At 35.5% G+C, this 27,321-nt stretch overlaps 1 protein-coding gene across 1 annotated transcript in view; it reads left to right on the top strand.

Moving 5' to 3' along the window:
• HPSE2 (heparanase 2 (inactive)) overlaps window positions 1–27,321 on the top strand; it is a 663,935-nt gene that overhangs the window by 114,976 nt on the left and 521,638 nt on the right. The window lies entirely within an intron of this gene.

Here is a 27,321-nt window from a genome sequence, read left to right as displayed (position 1 = left end):
AAAATTTTTATTATAATTTCTTTGATAGGTATAGGGCTATTCAGATTTTGTATTTCTTCATAAATTTTTAAGTCTTTTTAAAAAAAAGATTCTGCCCATTTTATTTGTTGTTGAATTTATTACCATAAAGCTCTTTGTAGTATTACATTAGTATCCTTTTAATGTCTGTGGGATCTGTAGTGATGCCTCTCTCTTATTCTTGATATTGTTAACTTGTGATTTTCTTCTTTTTTTCTTTGTTATTGTTAGGTGCTTATTAATTTTATTAATACTTTAAAAAACTTTGGCTTTGTTAATTTTCTCTATTTGCTGATATATACTCTGATCTTTATTATTCCTTTCTTATGACTTACTTTGGATTTAATTTGCTCCTCTTTTTCTAGATTCTTAAGGTAGGAACTTAGATAATTGATATTAAATCTTTCTATTTTCTCTAATGTGTGAATTTAAAACTACATTCCTCCTTTAAGCATTATTTGGTTCCACAAATTTTGCTAAGTAATTTTTTAATTTGAAGTATTTTTAATTTCTCTAGTGATTTTTCCTTGACCATTGGCTGTTTAGGAAAGATTTAATTTCCCGATAATAGGAGATTTTCTAGATATCTCACTTTTTATTTCTAATTTTAGTTTTCCCTTCAGAGAATTCACTATGTAAGTTTTCAACCTCCTGGTTTTTGGATTTACAGTTAATACTTTTCATCAAAATTGTCAAGTTGTGGGCTATTCTCTTCAAATATTTTATCTGCCCCAGTCTCTAGGACTCAGTTATATGTTAGATCATTTCATACTGTCCTAAAGATCCTGAAGGCTGTATTAATTTTTTTCAGTAATTTCTTTCTTCTCTTCTTTAAAGTGGATTTAAAAAACATGCCTTTAAGTTTATTTCTTTTTCTTTTCCAGTTTTCCCTTAAGCCCTTGTAGTGAATTTTTTATTTCCATTCTAAAATTTCTTCTTGGTATCTCTCTCTCTGTCTCTCTTTCTCTTCCTCTCTCCATTTCTCCACTAAGGTGCCTTATGTGTTATTAGTCATTAAAACTATATTGTCTTTTAATTCTCTATGTGTTTATAATAGGTGCTTTAAAGTCTTTGCTAATAGGTGCATTAGAGTCTTTTGCTAAATCCAGCATCTGGGCCATTTCTGATCTAGTTTCTATTAACTTATTTTAATTTTTGGTTGTTTATTTATTTTTGACTATGGTGATTTTTTAAATGAATACTGATATTGTCATTAAAAATAGTGTAGAGTGTCTGTATTCTGTTGTCTTTCTCTGAATGGTATTGATTTTTATTTTAATAGGCAGTTATTGGCTGGTCACCTTAAACTTTTGTAGACTTTGTTTTATGCTTTCTTCAGATCTGTGGAAAGTCCAGGATGTTTCTCAAGCTCCTCTAGCTTGTCAGGACTTAACTTTCAAACTCCATCTCCCTTGTGGATATTATTAAAACTCGATTTCATACTTTGTTAGGGTGGATATAGAGTAGGTCTTACACTAAAGCTTGGTTCTTACTCTTATGGTATAACCTTCTACTGTCTCAGCTGAATGCCTCGGATTTATCAAAGTATTGATAGGATCTCTCCACTCTGAAAGGGCCAAGAACTATGCTCTTTCCTCTAGCAGTGCTTGTTCTCTAATATCTCTGTTTTCCTCTCAACTCTATCATAACTGCTACCTGGTAAACTTTCATGGTCTTAACTCTGAACATATATAGCCATATATAGTCCTCAGGTACTTATACAGGACCTCCCACAAGGACTCCTGTAGCCTTCTCTGTACAGCCACCTTTTCTCTGTTGTCTTGCCTCATAGATTACAGCTACTTCAGCCAAGCTGAACTCTGATTTCTGCCTTCTCAGATCAGTGGGATCACCTCAACCAACTCAGGCTCTAGCTCTCTTCTTTGTAGTTGGGAAATTGTATCATTAGGGAGCTGGGTGATCATGGGATTCACCTCATGAGTTTCCTTTTTCTCAAGGATTACAGTCATGTGCCTGAAAAAGTTGCCTCACATGGTTTGTTCGGATTTGTAGTTATTTATTTCATGAGGGCTGATTTAGTACCAGTTACTTCAACATAGTTGGAAGTGGAAATCCAAGTTTACCATTTTGCTATTTGCTTTCTATTTGTCCTGCCTTTTTCCCACTCCTTTTTTTTCTCCTTTCATGTTTTCTTTTGGGTTAATAAAATTTTTTAATGTTTTGTTTTAATTATTTTAATGACTTTCTGGATATAACTTACATATTATTTTTAAGAAGTTGTACTAAAGATCACTAAAGATTGCAGTAAATATTGATCTTTAACTTGCCACGTTCTACTTAGAGTTAAAATAGTACCTTTTCCAATAAAAATTTTTATAACACTATAATTCTACTTAGACCCCCCATCCTTTGTGATATTGTTTTATATATTTTATATCTATGAATATTATAATCCACACGATACAATATCATATGTTTTTCATTAAATAGTGAGTCATTTTTTATTGTGGTAAAAAACATACAAAATTTATCATCTTAGTTATTTTTAAGTTTATAGTTTAGTAGTGTTAACTATATACAATCAGTTTTTTTTCAAGAAATTAATATAATATGCAAAATATCAAATGTTAAGATTATCTACGTATTTACCACGTCCACTTCCCTTTATTTCTCTTTGTATGTATGAAGTTTCATCTAATGTCTTTTCAAACTTGTGATTTTCTCAGGGAGAGAGGGAATGGCTTTAATCTTTTGCTAAGCCTATCTATTGAATTTTTTATTTCAGGTATTGCAGTGTTCATTTCTAGAGTTTTTGTTTGGTTCTTTTTCATAGTTTCTATTTTTCTGCTTAGATGTTCCATCTTATCATCCATTATGACCATCTTTTCCTCTAAACTTGATTATATTTATAATAGCAACTTTAAAGTATTTATTTGTAGGGTGCCTGGACGACTCAGTCAGTTGCGTGTCCAACTCTTAGTTTCAGCTCAAGTCATGATCCCACGGTCATGGGATTGAGCTCCATCCATATCAGGCTCCACACTGAGTGAGCATAGAGCCTGTTTGAGATTCTCTCTCTCTCTCCATCTGTTCCTCTCCCCCACTTGCATGCATGCTTTCTCTCTAAAATAATTAAAAAAAAAAAAAAGAAAGTACTTGTCTGCAAACAGTATAGAGGTTCCTCAAAAAGTTAAAAATAGAATTATCATATGATCCAGTAATTCCACTACTGGGTCTTTACCCAAAGAGTATGGGAACACTAATGTAAAAACATACATGCACCTGTATGTTTATTGTAGCATTATTTACTATAGCCAAGATATGGAAGCTACCCAAGTGTCCATTGATAGATGAATGGATAAAGATGATGTGGTGTGTGTGTGTGTGTGTGTGTGTGTGTGTGTGTGTATACATATATATGCAATATTTACATATATATGTGTGTATATATATATATATATGTGGAATATATATATATATATATAATGGAACATTACACAGCCATAAAAAATGAAATCTTGTCATTTGCAATAGCAAGGATAGATCTAGAGGGTATAATGGTAAGTGGTATGTCAGCCAGAGAAAGACAAATACCATATAATTTCATTCATATGTGGAATTTAAGAAACAAAACAAGAAAAAGAGAGACAAATAAAATATAGGCTCTTAAACATAGAGAACAAACAGGTGGTTGCCAGAGGGTAGGTGGGTGGGGAATGCATGAAATAGCTGAAGGGAATTAAGAGTACAATGAGTATTGTATAGCATTGTTAAATCACTATATTATACACCTGAAACAAATATAATACTGTATGTTGACTATACTGTAAATAAATAAATAAGTAAGTAAGTAAGTAAAGTAAGTAAGTAAAATTTTGAAAGTCTGCTAATTCCAACATCTGCATTATTTTGGAGTTTTTGTTGACTACTTTTTCTTTTAATTACGGGTCACATTTTTCTGTTTCCATGTCTAGTAAGTTTTCAATTGTGTCTGGACATTATGTTTGATACTGTAGAGAATCTGAAAGTTGTTCTCTTTCTTTGAAAATGCTTTTTTAAAAAAAGTTCGGGGGCGCCTGGGTGGCACAGTCAGTTAAGCGTCCGACTTCAGCTCATGATCTCGTGGTTTGTGAGTTTGAGCCCCGCGTCGGGCTCTGTACTGACAGCTCAGAGCCTGGAGCCTGCTTCGGATTCTGTGTCTCCCTCTTTCACTGCCCCTCTCCTGCTCATGCTTTGTCCCTCTCTCTCCTTCAAAAATAAATAAAAACATTAAAAAAAATTCAAACAGTTCAGTTATTTTTTGGTCACCTGGAACTAATGTAGGCTTCATTTTACACTTTGATAGAGCAGGTTTGTTTTAGTTTTTCTTTTAGTCTTAGGGTGAGACATAGTCTTTACTCTTTGGCATTACTCTTTCCTGCAGTTTTATTGGAGAGTCCAGATGTTTATCAAGCTTCTCTAACTTAGCAGAATTCAAACTCAAAACACTTTCTCCCTGGGCAGAGGCTGAAACCTTTGCTCAGCCTTTTCAGCTTTCCAGCTATTGCTCTTCCACAGACTTTTTGGAGTCTCACAGTTCAGTGGCCAGTTTATACTTAGGTTTTACACCTAAATTATAATTTTAGTCTCAGAATTTATTCATAGTTTTGAGAGTTCCCTCTTCTGTGGCTTTTTACTCTCTTGTATTTCCTTTCTCAATTTCAAGACTCTTTGCCAGCCCTAACCTTGTGCCCTGAGGGTTTCTGCACCATTCTGCACAGACTAGGGAGTGCCCTGAATACATTATTGGGTAAATTATTCTATATGGCTCTTTCATTTTCTGTCTCTGGACTGAATCAATGTTGCATGAGTAATAAGAACAATGTTTCATTAAAAAAAACAGTTGTGCTAATAGACACTTTGTCATGGTGGCAAGCCTACATGGCTCTTCTGTGACTGGCCTGGGAAATGATTGGCACACTGTATCTCACTAGTAGCCAAATGAGGATCTGTTAGTATAGATCACTGAGCAACCTGTATCACCAGGTGGTGGTGGTGGTTGTTTCTACAAGATTCCCGTGAAGAGTATGTTTGTTTACCCTTTGTTTGGTTGTAGTAAATGGGGAATGATAATTTTCCTCATGAGTTTCCCAGATAAGTGGCTTTGTGAAACCTCACATAGAATTCGTATGTCTTTTTTTCTGATTTGTACAATTCATGCGTAAGGGTTTCTGGTATATTACCCAACATATTCTATTTTATTCTTTCTGATTATAGTATTTATTTTACCATGCTACTTTTCCTTTGGGAAACTGTAATGTCATTTATGTGGAACACTCAGTCTTCATACTTGTGTTCTTTGTCTGTCATTCTGATCCACACCTCATCTTTCTCACCTCAAGGGTGGAAATGTGGTAACAAGTTACCACAGTGATTGGTTCAAGTGTAGGCCAAGATATAAATAAGACCACATATAAAATTTTCCTCAGGATATTTCTCTTTAGCTTAGACCATGAGCTTCTAAGGCAAGAACCATGTTTACCATGCATCCTCTGTACCAAGCCCAGACCTGGAGAAATGTGAATGAATGTTGAATAGAATGAGTGGCCCTTGGCAGAGTCATGCAATGATTGTGACTTTGGCTTTCCAAGACTGGATTCTTCTTTTTTAACCTGGTAGCATCTCTCTACCGGGTATAAGTCAGATTTGTTTGTTGAAATTATAGAAAGAGCTCAAATGTCCATTGACTGATGAGTGGGTTACGAAGATGTGGTATACACACACACAGACACACACAGGAATGTTACATGGCAATAAAAAAGAACGAAATCTTGCCATTTGCAACAACATGGATGTAACTAGAGTGTATTATGCTAAGTGAAATAAGTCAGAGAAAGACAAATTCATATGATTTCACTCCTATGTGGAATTTAAGAAACAAAACAGATGAACATAGGGGAAGTTAAGGGAAAATAAGATAAAAAACAGAGAGGGAGGCAAACCATAAGAGACTCTTAAATACAGAGAACAAACAGGGTTGCTGGAGGGGATGGAGGTGGATGGACTAAATGGGTGATGAACATTAAGGAGAGCACTTGGTGGGAAGAGGACTAGGTGTTATATTGTTAAGTGATGAATCACTGGATCACTGAATTCTACTCCTGAAACCATACTCCACTGTATGTTAACTAACTTGAATTTAAATCATCATCATCATCATCATCATCATCATCATCATAAAGATATAAGTCAAAAGTTGGCAAATCTATTCATGAAATGGACCCCACCAATATATAGTTGAGGGCATGACTGAGAGAGAATGAATTCTCAGAGAAAGTACATTTTGAGATTAGACCCTCATTTCTCCTAGAGCAATGTAATTTTGATCTTTGAAACAGGTGTGTGCACGTGTTTCCTTCATGTCTTTGTACCCCACTCTGCTCCCAGGACATCAAAAGACTCAGGAAGCTCTTTCACTAGAAATACCTATTTCAAGTATATCAGTTCTCTATCTTGAACTTTGGAGAAGTACCATTAGTGTTATTGAAATAACATTTGCAAGGGGCGCCTGGGTGGCGCAGTCGGTTAAGCGTCCGACTTCAGCCAGGTCACGATCTCGCGGTCCGTGAGTTCGAGCCCCGCATCGGGCTCTGGGCTGATGGCTCAGAGCCTGGAGCCTGTTTCCGATTCTGTGCCTCCCTCTCTCTCTGCCCCTCCCCCGTTCATGCTCTGTCTCTCTCTGTCCCAAAAATAAATAAATGTTGAAAAAAAAAATTAAAAAAAAAAAGTTTAATAAAAAAAAAAAAAAGAAATAACATTTGCGAATTAGGAGACCTGGAGGATGTCACAGACTGGTCAGGGGGAGAATGATTTAGGAAGTGGGAATGATGGCACATGGTTAAGATGTGTTGTTACTTTTACAACCATTTTCCTCCATTTTCTTCCTCCATTTTCTTCCTCTATTTTCTTGTTCTTCCCTCTGCTGTTCTCAGGTCCTCAGTGATCTCAGAATTATAACTCTCTTTGTAGGGGTTTTTGGTGAAATACTGTTACTATACTATGGGTTAAGTAAGAATAGACTTTTTGGAAAAAAAAGTTCTAAACATTATTAAGTTCTAAACATTCAGCCTATATATGGATATTTATAAAACAACCTCCTTGTAATTTGGAGTGGTTCTCTGTCAACAAATTAAGACTCAACAAATGGTTAAGTCCCTGAAGTAGCCACCATGCTAGGGGCTTTCACATATGTTATCTGGCATAATTATAAAAACCTGTGTGCATGTAGGGAGTTATTATTCATCCCTATTTTATAGAGAGGAATTTTGCCAACAATTAGAATTAAAAATAAACATCATGACTTCTGATTTCTCGTCTGGCATGTAAGTAGCTTTAGACATCTCCATTGTAACAAGAAATAAAAAACTGAAGAAATGGAAAAATCAACTCTTTTTAGATTCGTCAGAGAAATGAGGTCACAGGGCAAACCAAGATATACCTTGTGCTTTATTCCTTATGGATCATCTAATTTGGAACATACCCAAGTCTAACCCAAAGAAATCTGATATCCAAAAAAATGAGTAATAATGTGAAAGCTGCTGTCAGATGACACCTAAAACAAACCTTTTAACAAATACCAGAAAAAATAAATAAATGAGCCTATTCACCATTAAAATTTCAATGATTATAGGGGCGCCTGAGTCGCTCAGTCAGTTGGGTGTCCGACATCACTTCAGGCAATGATGTCATGGTTCATGGGTTTGAGCCCTGCATTGGGCTCTGTGCTGACAGCTCAGAGCCTGGAGCCTGCTTCAGATTCTGTGTCTCCCTCTCTCTGCTCACACCCTCTCTCTCTTTCAAAAATAAGTAAACATTAAAAAAATAAAAATAGAATCTCAATGATTCTAGGAAAATATAACTCAAAATCCATTAATGTTCTTGTCCCTGAGTAAGACTCAGAGCCCTCTCTCTTAGAAATGGTTTGCCAGCCTCCCAGTGGAATAAAAAGCTCTCATCTCCTTCTGTTTTCCACCTTACTTTAAATCCTACTTCACAGAATTTGTTAAGGGTCAATTTGACATCCATTTCTCAAATCAGACTTCTCTAGTGCTCTCTATTTATCTTCAAAGCACAATTCTGGAAGAAAGGCTACTAATTCAAGTTTGAAAAATGTACTCTTTGGATGGTCTCAGAAGTGTTTGACAACAACTGCATTATTAGAGAAAACTGAAATAATCATGAAGCTGAGAAAGCTTATTTTATATATTGGGTAGAAAGTTAAATAAAATAGTTCTACATATTCTAACATTGGTTGGTGTCCTGACCTTTCTAAATATTCAACCAGTAAAGACATTTGAGAAGCCTAAGACTTGCTCTCTTGCTCTCTTCAAAAGTGATAGATTTCACTTGAATTTTACAATGGAGTCGCAACTACAGCAAAGGAGCAGCTGTCTTACCAGGTACAGAACAGGAGAAGATGGTTTATCAAGAGCTCTGGAAATTTTTAAGGCTTCAAAATTTGTGGAGAAAATGAAATTTCATTTGTTTGTTTTTAAATGAAGAGTCTACATCATGATAATGGGCTGCTCTGTTTGGAAGCAGTCCTTCCCAATTTTCTTTCAGCATGCTGCTGCATGTATTTGCTTAATTCATCACAGAAATGTGTCATCAAATAAATTATAAAATTACCATTTAAAAATAAATAAGCAGTTGGAATTTTCAGGAGAATCATTTTCATGAGATTCCAAATTTTATGAACTAATGCCAAGCATTTTCAAACCAATTGTTTCAAGGATTTGAAGAAAATTTATTACTATTAAATCTTTGCCAGATGACCAGTGATAGAAAGTTAAATAGTTTCAAAATTTTGTTTTGAATCATCAGAGATTAAGTACAATGGAATATGTTCTGGGAAATGAGAAGTAGGAATAGAACAAAGAGTTCTCAAAGAGCTTGGTGTTCTGGAAGGTTCTCATCAGAAATGGTAAGGAAGGGTGCCTGGGTGGCTCAGTCAGTTGAGTGTCTAACTCTTGATTTTGCCTCAGGTCATGATCCCAGGGGGTGGGATCGAGCCCTGCATCAGATTCCATGCTGAGTGTGGACCTTGCTTAAGATTCTCTCTCTCTCTCCCTCTACCCACCCCCCCCCCCCCGCCCCGCCGCCGCTCTTGCGCTCTCTGTCTCAAAAAAAAAAAAAAAAAAAAGCAAGAAATGGTAAGGAGAATATAGAATGCTACCAACAAAGACTCAGGGCACATAACTTCCAAATGTTGACTGTAGGATTCTGCCTCATTTCTGACTAGATTAATTACCAAGTTATCTCTGGTCAGCTAGCATTTTGGAAATGAGTGAATATATTTAAAGAAAGAGCCAAATATCCTGGGAACTAGAGTTCTCAGCCTCTTTCTTATAGTTGCTTCATAATCTGATTGTTGAGTAGAGGCCCTGGCCTGTGGACTCTTGGAATTATATGGAGATTGAGCTACACATTTTACATTTCAGAGTATGGAATTATAGCAACACATCAAATTAGAAGTTTCTACTAAGGCATCAATATACAATAGATGTTGCATACCAAAGCAAAGTATCAGTCCAAGGTGCAGAAGGATAAACCTGGAAACTGCTCACATAATCTTAGAGACTCCTCATCTATAAGGAGGGTATTAAATTATGTATTGTTAGATATTTGAGGAGGATTTTTTTTAATGTTTATTTTTGAGAGAGAGAGAGACAGACAGTGAGCGAGAGAGGGGCAGAGAGAGAGGAAGGCACAGAATCTGAAGCTAGCTCCAGGCTCCAAGCTGTCAGCACAGAGCCCGATGCAGGGCTGGAACCCACAAACTGCGAGATTATGACCTGAGCTCAAGTGGGATGCTTAACTGACTGAACCACCCAGGTGCCTCTAAGGAGGATTTTTAAAGGAAGCTTTATTGGAGAAAGTGGTACTCTGAATCTTTTTCTTCCCACATATCTCCCAAGAGTAGGGTGGAGAATGCTTCCCTCTTCACCTAAGGTTAAGAGAGAGGGCTACCTGAAGCACTTGATATGGATTTCCTGTCACTGGTATGGAAGAATGGAGTGAGCTGACTTCTTTCCAGGAGATGTAGAGGATGAAAGAGACATGGCTTAGTTGCTTTCATGGTGGGACAAAGGAGAATTGCTACTGTTTTGGAATTGGCTTGTACTTCTCAGAGTACTTGGGGGGAAAGAATTCATGGATGTTTCTAGTGGGTCAGATGTGGGGTCATATATACAAGGACCAGTATAGGAGATGTCTTAGATCCAGTTTAATAGAAGTTGCTAGAAGGGCAAACAGACCTCAGCAAGGTGGACCCTATGGTATACTTGGAGCCCAAGGAAGAAATAAATGACTGCCAAAATAAAATGCAGTCCTTTAAGTTGAGGGAAATGAATGTGATAGACTGCCAGCATTTGGGTGTGTGTGTGATGCTTTGAAATATCTATAAAAGCGCTCTCACCTTCAGAGAGCATGGGTAACTTACTTAACTTCTTTAGAATCAGTTTCCTTATCTGTAAAATGAGGATAATAGTAACTACTACAAAAGGTTGTTAAGATTAGATGAGATTAATGCAAGTAGAATGGGCACTTTGGTGTCTAGCTCAAAATGTTAGCTTTATAACAAGTTTAGACTTAGAAGATGTTAAATGGCAGGAACTTCTTACAAGATATGTCTCCTGAGGAAAGGGAAATGAGCAAAATTAAACTATTGGGACTTCATCAAAATAAAAATCTTCTGCACAACAAAGGAAACCATCAACAAAACTAAGGCAACCTATGGAAAAAAGAAGACATTTACAAGTGATATGTCTATAAAATTCAACACCCCCAAAATAAACAGTCCAATTAAAATGGGCAGAAGAGGGGCGCCTGGGTGGCTCAGTTGGTTAAGTGTCTGACTTTGGCTCAAGTCATGATCTCACGGTTTGTGAGTTCAAGCCCCACATCAGGTTCTGTGCTGACAACTCAGAGCCCGGAGCCTGCTTTGGATTCTGTGTCTCCCTCTCTCTCTGCCCCTACCCCATTTGAACTCTGTCTGTTTCTCTCTCTCAAAAATAAACATTAAAAAAATTTTTTTAAATGGGCGGAAGACATTAATAGACATTTTTCCGAAGAAGACATACAGATGGCTAAAAGATATATGAAAAGATGCTCAATCAACATCATTCATCATCAGGGAAATGCAAATCAAAACTAGGGGATTATCACCTCATACCAGTTAGAATGGCTAAAATTAACAACACAAGAGACAACAGGTGTTGGCAAGGATGTGGGGAAAGGGGAATCCTCTTAACACTCTTGGTGGGAATGCAAACTGGTACAACCACTCTGGAAAACAGTATGGAGGTTCCTCAAAAAGTTAAAAAAAAGAACTGCCTTACTATCTGAAAATTGCACACTAGGTATTTACCCAAAGAATACGAAAATACTTATTCGAAGGGGTACATGCATCGCAATGTTTATAGCAGCATGATCTATAATAGCCAAATTATGGAAAGAGCATACATGTCCATTGACTGATAAGTGGATAAAGAAGATGTGGTGTAGGGGCACCTGGGTGGCTCAGCCAACTGAGTGTCCAACTCTTGATTTCAACTCAGGCTCAGGTCATGATCCCAGGGCTGTAGGATTGAGCCCCATGTCCAGGTTCATGCTGAGCATGGAGTATGCTTAAGATTCTCTCTCTCTCTCTCTCTCTCTCTCTCTCTCTCTCCCTCCCTCCCTCCCTCCCTCCCTCCCTCTCTCTTTATCCCTCTTCCCCACCCTCTCTAAAATAAAAAAAAAGATTTGTTGTATATATACAATGGAATATTACTCAGCTATAAAAAGAATGAAATATTGCCATTTACAGTGACATGGATGGAGCTAGAGAGTATTATGCTAAGTGACATAAGTCAGAGAAAGACAGATACCATATAATTTCACTCATGTCGAATATAAGAAACAAACTCTCATAGGGTAAAAAGAGAGGCAAACCAAGAAACAAACTGGTTTATAGAGAACAAACTGATGGTTGTGAGAGGGGAGATGCATGGGGGGGATAGGTTAAATAGGTGATGAGGATTAAGGAGTGCCCTTGTGATGAGCATTGGATGTTGTATGTAAATGTTGAATCACTGAATTGTACACCTGAAACCAATATTACACTGTATATTAATTAACTGGAACTTAAGTAAAACCTTAAAAAATAGAATAGCAAAAATGTATATTTTTTTACAGTAAGGAAATTTAGTCATATAGATTTTAAAGTAATAGCTAATTGTGAGCTGGATTGGTTTTTAATGTTTTGCTGTTGAAAATATTGTCTACATATATATATATATATATATATATGTTTATTTACTTTTGAGAGAAGGAGAGAGAGAGAGACAGAGAGAGAGAGAGAGAGAGAGAGAGAGAGTGGACACGGGGGAGGGGCAGAGAGAGAGAGAGAGAGAGACAGAATCCGAAGCAGGCTCCAGCCTCTGAGCTGTCAGCACAGAGCCCGACGTGGGGCCTGAACCCATGAACCAGAAGATCATGGCCTGAGCCAAAGCTGGATGCTTAACAGACTGAGCCACCCAGGCGACCCTGTAAAAATATTTTTAATAGACATCATCAATAATTATTATTTGTATTATTTAAAAAAATTCAACACTATAAACCATGCTAAAGATATGTGAATAGACTCATTTCTTAGAGTAGATTTATTTCTGTAGAGTAGACTTCTCATAGTGGGATGTCTAGGTCAAAGGTATATGTATTTTAAAATTTCATAAAGTCAAGTTTTTTAAGATATAACTTACATGCAGTAAAAAATGATTTTAACAAATGATTGTAGAATATAGTCATGGAACCACAACTACCATCAGGACAGAGATTTCTATCATTCTGAAAAGCTCTCTTATGCCCCTTTGCAGTCAATCTCCCTACCTCAGTCTTTAGTTGCCTTTCATTTAATATCTGTTCCTTAAGTTTTCCCTTTTCTAGAATGTCATATGAATGCAGTAATAAAATGACTTCTTTCACTTAGCATAATGCTTTTTGAGATTCCTCTATCTTGTTGGATGTATCTGCATTTCGTTACTTTTTATTGCTGGATTGTATTCTGTTACATGAATATTCTACAATTTGCTTATCCATTCATCTGTTGATGCACATTTGATTTGTTTCTAGTTTTTTGCAGTTATGAGTAAAATCACTATAAATGTTTGTTCTCAGATCTTTGTATGGGCATATGCTTTCATTTCTGTTGTGTGGATACCTGGGAGTAGAATTGCATAAGCATTTAATTGTATGTTTAACTTTTTAAGAAATTACCAAATTTTGCCAAAGTAACTACTATTTCACATTTTCATCAGCAATGTGTGAGAGTTCTAGTTTCTCCACATCATTGCAAACACTTGGTATTGTCAGTCTCTAATTATTGACATTCTAATGGGTATAAAGTGGTATCTCCTTGTGGTAGTTTACATTTCCCTAATGACTGATGATGCTGCATATTTTTTCATGTGCTTATTAACCATTTGTATATGGTGAAGTGTCTATGCAGATCCTCTACCTGTTTTTTAATTGAGTTTTTATCTTATTATTAAGTTGTGCGAATTTTTAAAAATATATTCTGAGTATAAGTCCTTTATCAGATAAGTGATTTGGAAAAACTGCTTCTTCTAAGCTGTAGCTAGGTAAAAGCATTTTTTTAAAGACATCTTTTGAAGAGCCTAAGTTTTTATTTGATGAAACCCTTTTAATCCATTTTTTTCTTTTGTGCTGGTTTATCAGAGTTTATCTTTATTTCACCTTCACATTTAGAGTATAGTTTTGATGGATATAGAATCTTTGGTTGATAGTCTTTCCCTACAGCATTTTGAATATGTCATTCTACTGTGTTCTGTCTTCCACTGTTTCTAATTAGAAGTCAACTTTTAATGGTATTATTGTTCTTCTGTTTATGATGGATATTTTTTCCCTTGATAGTTTCAAAAATTTATTTTTGCTTTTGCCTTTTGAAGTTGGATTATGATGTGTCTGTGTTTGGATTTCTTTGTGTTTATCCTACTTGAGGATTCTTGACCCTTTTTGACATTTATATGAATGTATTTCATCATCCTGAGGCCATTTTCAGCTCTTGTTTCTTCAAATACCTTTTCTGTCTTACAGGTATCTGAAGTTTTCAAAAAATATTTATTTATTTATTTATTTATTTATTTATTTATTTAGAGAAAGAGAGAGCAAGTGAGCACATGCACACGAGCAGGGGAGGGGTAGAGAGAATGGGAGAGAGAACCCCAAGCAGGCTCCACTCTATTAGCGCAGAGCCCGACACAAGGCTCCATCTCACAAACCATGAGATTAGGCCTGAGCCAAAATCAAGAGTGAACACTTAACTGACTGAGATACTCAGGCAACCCCATGTCTCTGAAATTTTGCTCACTTTTCTTTGTTTTTGTCTGCCTTTCTCCTTCATTTTCTATTGTTTCTAGTGATCTGTCTTCTAGTTCACTGATTCTTTTGCTATCTTCAGTTTGATATTGAGCCCACTTAATGAATTTTTTATTCTAGTTAAACTTTTCAACTTTAGTATTTCCATTTAATTTTTTTAAATTTCTGTTTCTTTCTCATGGTTATCTTCATATTTCTCTTGAACTTCCTGAAAGGCTATTTTTTAAAGTTTTTGAACATATTTACAAAAATGTTTTAATGTTTATTTTTGAGAGAGAGAGAGAGAAAGAGAGAGAGAGAGAGTACACACAAGTGGGGAGAGGCAGAGAGAGGGAGACAGAATTCTAAGCAAGCTCCCCGACATGGGGCTCAAACTCATGGATTGCAAGATCATGACCTGAGCCTAAGTTGGATGCTTAACTGACTGAGCCACCCAGGCACCCATGAATATATTTGTAACAGTTGCTTTGAAGTCTTTGACTGCTAAGCCTCATGTCTAAACTCACCCAGTTAGTCTCTTTTATCTCCTTTCTTTTCCCTGGGTGTTTCTTTGCATACTCTATAGTTTATTGTTGTTGCCATTGAAATCTGGGCTCTTTCTTTATTTATTGGTTTGAAAGTGAGACTTTTTTTAATGCAATATAATTAACATACAATGTTATATTAGTTTTAGGTGTACAATATAGTGATTCAACAATTATATTTATGATTCAGTGCTCATTCAGGTAAGTATATTCTTAATCTTCTCTATTCATTTCACCCATCACATCACTGGTGTGTGTGGTTTGTCCTCTGTATTTGTCCACTGGTTTGTCCTCTGTATTTAAGAGTTATTTTTTGTTTTTCTTTTTTTTCTTTGTTCATTTTTTTTTATTTCTTACATACCATATATTAATGAAATCATATGGTATTTGTCTTTCTCTGAATGACTTATTTCACATAGCATTATACCCCCTAGGTCCATCCATATTGTTGCAAATGTGAAATTTCATTTTTTTATGGCTGAGTCATATTCCATTGTGTGTGTGTGTGTGTGTGTATATATATATATATATATATGTATATATATATACACACACATCTATATACCACCTCTTCTTTATCCATTTATCTAGCAATGGATACTTGGGTTGCCTGTATCTTGGATATTGTAAATAATGCTACAGTAAACAAACACAGGGCTACATATGTTTTTTGAATGAGTGTTTTTGTTTTCTTGGGGTAAATAGCCAGTAGTGAAATCACTGGATCATATGATATTTCTATTTTAATATTTTTTGAGGAAACTCCATAATGTTTTTCACAGTGGCTGCACTAATTTGCTTTCCTACCAGCAGTGCATGAGGGTTTCTTTTTCTCCATATCCTTACCAACAGTTGTTTTTTGTGTTTTTGATTTTAGCCATTCTGACAAGTATGAGGTGATATCTCATTGTTGTTTTGATTTGCATTTCCCTGATGATTACAGATGTTGAGCCTCTTTTCATGTGTCAGTAGGTCATCTGTATGTCTTCTTTGAAAACATGTCTATTCATGTCCTTTGCCCGTTTTTAATTGGATTATTTGGGCTTTTTGGTGTTGAGTTTTATAAGTTCTTTATTTTTTGGATATTAACCCCCTACTGTATATATCATTTGCAAATATATTCTCCCATTTGGTAGGTTGCCTGTTTGTTTTGTTGATGGCTTCCTTTGCTATGCAAAAGCTTTTTATTTTGGTGTAGTTCCAATAATTTAATTTTGCTTTTGTTTTCCTTACCTAAGGAGACATGCCTAGAAAAATGTTGTGAAGGCTGATGTCAAAGAAATTACTGCCTGTGTTTCCTCTAGGAGTTTTATGGTTTAAGGTCTAACATTTAGGTGTCTAATCAATTTGGAGTTCGGGTTTGTATATAAAACTGTAAGAAAGTGGTTTCATTTCATTCTTTGCATGTAGCTGTCCAGTTTTCCCAATACCATTTGGTGAAGAGATGGTCTTTTCCCCATTGTTTTTCTTGCCTCCTTTGTCATAGATGAATTGATCATGTAAGTGTAGGATTATTTTGGGGCTCTCTATTCTGCTCTGTTGATTCATGTATCTGTTTTTGTGCCAGCACCATACTGTTTTGATGTCTATAAAAGCTGGACATTTTAGATAATATATTGTAGCAGCTCTGGACTCTGAATGTTTCCCCCAATGAACAGGTTCTGTTTTTTCTTTTTTGCTTTTTTTTTATTGTTTGTTTTTAGCAACTTGCTTGTACTTACACAGAAGAATGTGTCTTCTCTGTGGTGTTCAGCTATAGATATCCCGGCTTAGTTTTTTGTTCTTATTTTTATTATTTATTTATTTATAATTTTTTTTAAGTTTATATTTATTTTGAGAGAGAGACAGCATGAGCTGGGGAGGGACAGAGAGAGAGGGAGAGAGAGAGAGAGGGAGAGAATCCCAAACAGATTCTCCACTGTCAGCACAGAGCCCGATGTGGGGCTCGAGCTCATGAAACTGTGAGATCATGACCTGAGCTGAAACTGAGAGTTGGATGCTTTACCAACTGAGACACCCAGGTGCCCCTGATTTTTATTTTTAAAATTTTGGCTTCCAAGGGGTTGCCTTGTGCCTGTGTAAGTTAGTGGTCACTTGTAGATTCAGAAGATACTGTGCCCAAGTTCCGTCAAGCTCATAAGGTTTTTACCTTCTGTTGATGAATTAGTATGTGGAAGAGTATATTCAAAGTTTATCCAGTTCACAAGTCTGCCTTCACTCTCTGGTATCCTCTGTGCATGCCTGTTGCCAAGGTTGTATGATGAGCTTATGTCTTTCATTTCCAGACTTGTTCTGTTCAGTTTCTACCTAGTCAGTTACCTGCACCTGCTAAAACTGCTCTTTGGGGAGAGTATTTGCTGATGTTTTAACCCACTGTTGTGGGAAACTGCACTTGTCTTGATATTTTAAGATTCTTGACCCATATTACAAATTTGTTTCATTCTTCTGTCAGTCTGTAGGTATATGTCTACAACATATTTCTTAAAATTTTTTTTAATGTTTTATTTTTTCTTGATCGAGAGAGAGAGAGAGAGCGAGAGAGAGAGCATGAGCGATGGAGGGGCACAGTGAGAGAGAGACACAGAATCCGAAGCAGACTCCAGGCTCTGAGCTGTCAGCACAGAGCCCGCCCGACATAGGGCTCTAACTCACGAGCTGTGAGATCATGACCTGAGCCGAAGTTGGACGCTCAACTGACTGAGCCACCCAGGCGCCCCTTCATAAGATATTTCTAAAGCTAGACAATTGAGTCAATTATGGTGTGAGCCCATAAATATCTGAGAAAATCTTTTTGTTTTCTTTACATCTGAATGATAACTTGGCTTGGTATAAAAAGTTGTGGTTGCAATCATTTCCCCTTAATTAATTCTATAATACATGGTTGTTTTGCATTTGGTATAGAAGTGAAATAGAACTTTTGTTCCTTTACATACAATTTTTTTCTTGCTTGAATGATTTAAAGGATTTATCTTTATTGTTTCAATTTCAAACTGGAATATATCTAGGTATAAGCATTTAAACATTAATTTGGTCTAAAATTGAAATAAATTTAATCAGAAAGACAAAATCTAAATTTGAAAAACAGTAAAGTTTTACTGAAGTTCATAAACTTGATCTGAATAAATAGCAAGGCATGCCATATTCCTGGAGAGGAGAACTGAATGTTATTTCTTCCCAAATGTTGTGTTATTTTATCTTTCATAATAGTAGGAGACACATAATAAATATATGTTTGTCCCACATGAGTAATACAATTATAATCTGAATCTAAAAGGGTTGTGGGAGGATGAAATTTGACAGCTTGAGGTTTTAAGTTCATTTATAATAGTAAATATGTGAGTATCCAAGAAATTTTGGGAAATGAATATATTGCTAATATTTTTTGTTTTTTGTTTTTTGGGTTTTTTTGCTAATGTTGTTATAAAATTGAAATATATGAAAAGATCAATGCCAAAAAAGAATGAGTCTAGAATAAAAAGTAAAATAGGGGCACCTGGGTGGCTCAGTCAGTTAAATATCTAACTCTTGCTTTCAGCTCAGGTCGTGATCTCCTGGTTTGTGGGATTGAACCCCACATTGGGCTCTGTGCTGATGGTGTGGAACCTGCTTGGGATTCTCTCTGCCCCTCTCTTTCTTCCCCTCCCCTGTCAAAATAAATAAATAAACTTAAAAAAAGAAAAAGTAAATATATGTGGAAATTTAGTATATAAAAAAGTGGCATTTCATTTTATTTTTAAAATTATGTTTATTTTTGAGAGGGAGGGACAGAACATGACTGGGGAAGGGACAGAGAGAGAGATAAGCAGAATCCAAAGCAGGCTCCAGGCTCCGCACTGTCAGCACAGAGTCTGACACAGAACTCAAACTCACAAACTGTGACATCATGGCATGAGTTGAAGTTGGACACTTAACCCACTGAGCCACCCAGGCGCCCCAAGGTTGTGACATTTCAGATCAATGAGGAAAAATAGATTTAATAAATTGTGCTGAATAGTTGGCTATGCAACTTTAAGAAAATACATTAAGATTTTTTCTATTCTATACCACATACAAAAATTAATTCCTGATGAATTGAAAGTCTAAATATAACTTTTTCCAACTATAGAAATGTTAAGGAAATGTGGAATAATATTGTTACAATTTTGGGTGTAAACACATTATTTAAAACTTCATGATAAAAGAAATGAGTGGTAGATTTGATTACATCAGGATACTCTTCTGTTTTACAAAATACTATATACATAGTTAAAAGATTAACAACAGGGGTGCCTGGGTGGCTCAGTTGAGTGTACAGCTTCGGCTCAGTTCATGATCTCACGGTTTGTGGCTTCGAGCCTCACGTTGGGCTCTTTGCTGACAGCTCAGAGCCTGGAACCTGCTTCGGATTCTGTGTCTCCCTCTCTTTCTGCCCCTGTCGTGCTCATACTCCGTCTCTCTCTGTCTCTCAAAAACAAAACAAAACAAAACAAAACAAAACAAAACAAAACAAAAAGATTAACAACAGGTGGAATAAAATGGACATAAAATAGAGAAGATAAAATGTTGGGGAAATATGTGAAATATGGATACTGCTGGTGGGAATATATATTGGTTTAAAAATTAAGAGGCCCATTCTAGCAACCTTAAATCTGGGACCATATCTTATGGAAATAATTCCATGAATATGTTAACGTATATTTTCTTCGTAGTGTATTAAAAAAGCAAAATGCTGGAAGTAACTATATATGCATTAGCAGGAGAATGATTAAATAAATTTGGTACATCTATTCAGTTAAAATACATACAGCTATTAAACGAAATGCAATAGAACTATGTGTACTGGTACAGAAAGATGCCTGTAACATATTTTTTAGTGAAAACATAAATTTGAAGAACATCTGTATAGCATGATTCAGTTTTTACAAAAAAAAATATGCATGGTAAGGTATATATGTGCATATGTGCCTGCATATAATCTATAATTTTCCTGTATAATCAGAAAATATTATGGAAAGATATGTATTTTATAGTTAACAGCAGTTATATCTAGTATGTGGGTTTTAACAGATGGAGGTATACACTTACACTTGAAAATCATTTTTGGAGAGTAATTAAGGATATGTAAATATATTCAAGATATAATTAAAAGCATAAAAAGTACAACCCTGACTCTCATTATTTTAGTTCAGCTAGGTCAGAAATAAGACTATTGGATCAAAGAGCCAACTTCCTTCCTTTCCTTTTCTTCCTTCCACTCTTAGCATTAACTCTTCTTTTCTGTTGTTTAATTCTAAGACTCCCAGAACTCATTTCCACTAACTTGTTCTTTTTCTCTCTGCTAATGTCCCTAGTTTGGATCTTTCATAACCCACTGTATTGCGATATGATGATCTTGCTGCAGCTATACTTGGAAAGGCCAAACACAGTATCAAAGTGCAGAGTACCTACCTCCTGCTTCAGAGGGGAAATTACAAATATATATATTTAATGTCCTTCATTTGTGTAGATTTTACATACATTATCATCTTGATTATTCCAATAATCCTGTGAATTGGAAAAGGCAAGTATTCCCATTACAACAGAGGTTTGACGTGATTGGTGTCTTATTAGAGACAGGCAAGAAAGGAAGTAAAACATAGATCTAGATATTTACTCTGTTAGAACAAGAGCATGATCAAATAGGAGTGAAATAACTCTAAAGAAGAGGTAAAGTGCTAGTGGGAATCAGAAGCCTGTGCTTTGAATATTTGATTTGCTACGTCAGACCCCTGCTTCGAGCTATTTTAAAAGATTAGTCAGAGTGGCAAACTCAAATGCCTTTAAGGATTAGACAGGAATTTAAATGAATGGAGCACAGAGTATAGGGTTATAAAGGAGTGGAAACTGCTGAACTAAAGCTCATAATATTCCTCCAAAGACTTTGAAATTAAAAAAAAATTAATGCTGTTAATACCAATTAAAGCAAGTCTGTTGGCCATATCCACTTTGTAACTTCTAGATTAGTTGATTTCTTTTCAAGTCTAACATCCTCTTATCCTTTTTGTAACATAGAAAAGTAATTGAATGAATGAGGGAAGCAGTTGGTAGAGGGTATTGAATTTATAATATGATTGGATTTTTAAAAACTTTTTATTTGAAAACATTTTAGTGATTAATGGTATGCAGGTAGTAACAAAGATAGTACAGAGAGGTCTGGGTATCCTTCATCTAGTTTCCCATATTAGCTACATCTTGCATAAATAACTATAGTACAACATCAAAACCAGGAAATCAACATTGGTGTGAAGTGTGTGTAAAGTTCAATGTCATTTTATCACATGGGTAGATTTGTGTAACTGTCACCACAATCAAGTTATATAACTAATCACTCCCAAATCTCCTTGTGTTACCTCTTTATAGTCACACGTACTCCTTTGCCCTCCACCCCCAATGTGTATTATGTACCACAGTTTGGTTCATTATTCATCTATTAGAGCACACTTGGGTCATTTCCAGGTTGGGGCTGTTGCAACTAATGTATGAACGATTGTGTACAGATTTTTCTGTGGATAGTTTTCTTTCTGGGATAAATACCCAGGAGTGTGATTACTGGGTGGTATGGTGAGTGTATATGTAATTTTTTAAGAAACTGCCAAACTACTTTTCAGAGTAATTGTACCATTTTATATTCTTACCAGTAATTTTTCATTGCATTCTTGCCAGCATATAGCATTGTCACTACGTTCATTTTAGTTGTTCTAACTGGTATGCAGTGATATCACCATGGTCTTCATTTGCATTTCTCTAATGACAAGTATGTTGAACATCTTTTCCTGTGCTTATTTGCCATCCAAATATCCCTTATGTCTTGTGTTCATTTTCTAATTGAATTGCTTATTTTATTGTTGAGTTACTTTGAACTGTGTATATATCACCTTATATGGCAAAGGGGAATTTAGGTTGTAGATGGAATTAAAGTTGCTAATCAGATGATTATTCTGAATTACCTGGGTGGACTCGATGTAATTACAGGGATCCATAAAAATGGAAGACCAAAGCAGAAGAGTAAGTCAGAGAGATTAATGTGATATGAGAAGCAGTCAACCTGTTGTTTGATATAATGGTAGAGGAAAGGGGTAATGAGCCAAGGAATGTGAATAGTCTCCAGATATTGGAAAAGGCAAGGAAATAGATTCTTTTCTAGAGCCTTCTAGAAAGGATTGCAGCCCTGCCAACACCTTCGTTTTAGCTCACTGAGACCTATTGCATACTTCTTAGTTCCAGTAATAAATTTGTATTGTTTAAGCCATTTAATTTGTGGTAATTTGTGACAGTAGCACTAGAAAAATTAAATTACATAATATTCTTCTACATCAAAAAGTGTTTATCTATTATAAGAATTTTTAAAAATTTTTAAAAAGCAGAGGCATAAATAAATATTAAAACAGATAAACATGAATTTAGAAGAGATGGGGAAGGGAGTATTTATGGATCCTGAGGTACTTAAATGGAATCCTTGGGGTTCCATGATATTCACTTTGAATATTATTTACTTTTTATTGAAGTATAGTTTACAAAGAGTATTATATTAGTTTCAGGTTGTATGTATGAAATAATCAGAATAAATCTAGCTACCACCTGTCATCATACAAAATTGCTATTCATTATTAACTATATTCTCAATGCTGTATATTGTATCCCCATGTCTTATTTATTTTATAACTGGAAGGTTTACACTTTTTATTCCCTTTCAACTAGAAGATTATTGATTTTAATGCTTGAATAGTGGTGTGTTTTTCTGATTTTGTAGATCTTCAGTTTCTTATGTGCTGATGTTTTTTTTCTCTCCACCTCTTTTCTCAAGCAGTGGGTGAACAGAAGGGGGACCTCATGATCTCAAGAAGAGAACAGGTTGAAGACATTTTCTAAACATTGCCCTATGTGCAAATATGTGTCTGTTGAATCTAGATACAACAGCTGTTTCTCACTTTCTTATGATGTGCTCCAAACATTCAGCAGTATCTATAAAAAACACCTTTAAAATGTCTTATTTATGAAGTGACAAGTGGAGATTAAGATTATCGTGCTTATATTTGAGCCAGATATATGTGGTGTGACTGATGCAGACATTCAAACCAAGGCTAAAAGCCTAGGTTGATTCGTGCATATTTTGTGAATGTTGTGATTGCTCTCATACTTAATAAGGTAGTGGAAATCCCGGGAACAAAAATTACAGACTAATAGCTTGCCATATTTGAACTTCTGGCATTCTCCATAAGTCTAAAAAGTGCTGAGTCTATTCCCTTTTCATTGCTGATAGTCGCCTTTACCTTAGAGATGGACCTACTAACTTAACTGCAAACTCTTTATCCTTGTATTTGAGGGCTTGCACAGCCTTCCCTGTTTTACCTCCTATATATTAACCTATGAAAAACAAAGTATTATAAAAATTTGTTGTCTTCTGATTCCTCAACTAGCTGTATCTTTTCCATTCCATACCTCACTCTACTTAGAACTTTCTCCCATCCTTCCTCCATCCTAGCCTACAGAAAATTCACACATTTTACAAACCCCAGCTCAAGTTCTGTCTCCTTCCATGAAGTCTCCTTTTATTTCCTCTGAATTGGAAGGAATTTGTCTGTCAGAGAGAGGTTAATTCACTTTGCTGTGTAGTATGGAAATATATACTCCTTGAGATAGGGACTTTATGAATTATTTTTTTCATTTCTTTAGGACCTAGTATAGAAATTTAGATTCTCAGGAGATATTGCATGAAGTTATATGAAATAACTGTTAGAGTAGAAAAACTAGGACCATTGACATGGATCCACCCACACAGAAAATTCTTCACATTTTAAAACCAGCTTATGGCAACTTGGTATCAATGTTTATATGTGTGTCTTTTATTTTGTATTAATGTATTTTTATTCCTAACACACAGGTTTCATGTATTTGATATGGAAATTTCAAAGAAATAGACTACTTAAGAGTAAATAGTACATTAGTCTCCTTGGTAATGTGACTTTAGAACAAAGAAGGGGAAAATTTGACTATACTATTTCTGAGCTCATCTCTTAATTGAAGAACACTCAAGAAATTATTATTCTCTCTTAAGCCTTGGGAGGCCAAGAGGGGGAAGGATGAAGATTCTTCCAAGGTTTCTTGTTCTATTGTAGGCAAATTCTTTCTTGTTGAACACGTTCTTATTTCTCCCTTCAGCTGCTAAAATTAAGCAAAAACTAGCTTTCAAGTGAAACCAGATAGGTCTTCTGTACATAACTCTCATTCCCCCATTTTCATTTATTCAAGAGGAGAGAACAAAAGGTCAGCTTTGACTGTATTAATTCAGCAAATACTCATTCAACATAAATGTATATCATTTATAGATACCTAGAAGGGTGTCTGGCCCAGACATCAGTGACTAAGACAGAGTCCCTGCCCTCATAGTGCAATCATTGTAGTGGGGACATTTTCCAGGTCATTAATTTATATTTTATCATTGAAAGTCCATGCTTTCTTATCTTTTCATTTTCCCCAAATCTTTGCTGACCTCAGCTACCATAATGGACTTACCTCTACCTTCCTTTGTGACTTCACCTTATTTTTGCTGTTATATAGCACTTAAGAACCCATGTTGTCCAGATTCTCAATTCACTGTCATTCTTGATCTTCATATACAAATCATTGCTCTGCATGGTCAGAACTTGGAGCTTGCCATCAAAAGAGACTGAGGACCCCTGCTTCTGACCAAGAAAGAGTAATAGGGACTAGATTTAACTTCCTACCTGAAAACATCTCCAATACTGGGCAAAATAAAAGTTTTGAAAACATAGCACAGGCAACTCAGGACAGTGATCTCTAAGAAAAGGAAACAAATGTGTTAAGTTCTACAGTTATGCCATTATACTGTTTTCAGAGAGTTTTGGACTTCACTGGAAGCAGCAGGAAACCAAGGCTAAGTCCACTGGTTTTCCTGAGATGAGATTGAGCGGGGAGTCCAGGAAAGCCAAGGTGGCCAGAGTTCACATCTGTGCATAGAGAGAGAGAGCCTCAGAGATATTCAGAGGGTCCCCAGTGAGTTTTTAGCTGACTACTGACCAGCATATGTGTGAATTGAAACTGTCAAAGGCCAGGGAATGTCTGCCTAAAAGAAGAAGGGGGAATAATCTATGGGGTTACCGAGGTCTGGTAATAGCTCATATTCTTACCAGCCATAGTGAAAAATCTCACATTTAATGGGGCATTGGATAAATTACTCCGGTATTGAGCGGTATTACCTCATTGGTGGGGTAAAATAAGTGTTAGGTCAAAGGTTTCTCTGGTCTTGCTTAGCAAAACTAAAAAGCAGGCATCAAAAGAATAAAAATGATTCAAAGAGAGAGGAATTCAGGGGAGTGACTGAGTTTTTTATGTGTGTATCAAGGCTCATCCCTGAGATGGGCATGCATGAATCTGATCCTACATACCATATTAAAAACTTTGAGAACTGAACTAAGAACTAGACCACTGATCCAGTTTTATACTGGCTACTGGGGAAAGCACAAATGTAGAATATATTGAAATAGCACTGTAAAGTCTTTAAGAACAGAATTTTCATTGAAATCCTTACCCAAGGAAGACTGGTTTGGACTTGTGGCCTTAAACTCATTTGGGTTGATTGACTACTAAAACAAAAATATCGACATTTTCCATAGGACTGAACAAGACCCAGAGACTTAACATCATATAATTCAAAATGCCTAGGATATATCCAAAATTACATGGTGTAGAAATAACCAGGAAAATCTCAACTTGCACTGGAAAAAGTAATAGATGCAGATGACAAGACAACACGGAAGTTGGCATTATTTATCAAAGACACTAAAGTAATATTATGATAATGCTACAACAAGTAAAGGTGGACACACAACAAATGGAAGCAAAGGGAAACCTAGACTGTCACAGTAAAGAAATAGAAAATATAAAGCAGAAACAAATGGAAATTTTAGAACTGAAAAATATAATCAGTGAAATAAACTCATTTTAGTGGCTTAGTAGCAGAGTGAGATGGCAGATGAAAGTGTCGGTGAATATGTAGATAGAACAAGAGAAATTATCTAATCTGAACAAAAGAGAGACCAAAATTTGAAAAAAATGATTTAACAGATCCTCAGGGATCTGAAAGTCAATACCAAAATATCTAACATTTGTTTCATCTGAATCTCAGAGGGAAAGGAAGAGAAGTACAGTTCCAAAAAATACTTAAAGAAATAATGTCTGAGATGTATCAGAATTTTTGAAAGACATAATCCTGCAGATTCAAGAAGCTTAGAGAATTTTAAATAGTATAAATTCAAGGAAGCTACATTGGATGTGTTATCTGCTGAAAACGAAAAGCGAAGAAAAAAACTTCAAAGCAGTCAGAGAAAAATTATTCTTTACAGGAGATCTACAATTTAAATAATTGAAGATTTCTTATCAGAAACCATGGTGGCCAGAAAGAAGTGGGACAGCATTATAAAAGAACTGCTAACTGCAAATTTTTTATCAGGTGAAAATATCCTTCAGAACTAAGGTGAAAGAATGGTGTTCTCAGAAAAAAACTAGAAGAATTCATTTCTAGGAAACCTCTTCTAAAGGAATTTCTAAAATAAGTTCTTCAGGCAGAAGAAAATTGGAAAGACCAGAAATGAAAGAAGAGCAACAGAAATGGTAAATTTATGTTCTGTGTATTTTACCACAGTAAAAAAATATAAAAGGATGAAGGTAGTTATATTGTAAAAAACACTAATAAAAAGAAAGTTGGAGAAGTTACATTAGTATTAGACAAAATGGAGTTCAGAGAAAAGATTACCAAGGACAGAGAAAGATATTACTTAATGGTAAAAGGATCAGTTCATCAAGAGAACATAACAGTCCTAGATTTGTAGGCACCTAACAATAGAACTTCAAAATACATGGAGCAAAAAGTCAATAGGTACACTATTTAGGAAAGTTACATTTAAAATTATTGTATTTATGTAAAATTGTACAAAAGGTAGACCAATTTACAGCAATCAGATGAATGGTTGCCTGGTTACAGGAAAGTAGGTTTACCAAGGGACATAAGAAAACTTTTAGGGGTGATGGATATGCTCATTATCTTGGTTGTAGTGGTCATTTCCTATGTATGTACGTATTATACAATTTATCAAATTATGTATTTTAAATATATATGTATATTGTTTATTATAGATTAGGCTTCAATAAAGCTATATAGAAACTTATAAGAGATTGACTCTAATAAGATTTAATCTTACACACTCATCTGAGTTTATAGACTCCAAAATTCTCCCTATTCCTACCATTCTTCCCTACCAAATCTTCTGTTTACCTTTTTTGGATCTCTGGAATCTTGATGCCTTGAAGCTCCTTCTTTGTTTTTGGATAGCCCCTTTCTGGCCATACATCAAGGAAAGTCAAA

The sequence above is a fragment of the Prionailurus bengalensis genome, chromosome D2 (genome assembly GCF_016509475.1).
Source record: "Prionailurus bengalensis isolate Pbe53 chromosome D2, Fcat_Pben_1.1_paternal_pri, whole genome shotgun sequence".
Taxonomy (NCBI): domain Eukaryota; kingdom Metazoa; phylum Chordata; class Mammalia; order Carnivora; family Felidae; genus Prionailurus; species Prionailurus bengalensis.
Note: the sequence above shows the minus strand (reverse complement) of the source record. Positions and strands in the feature narration are given on the sequence as shown.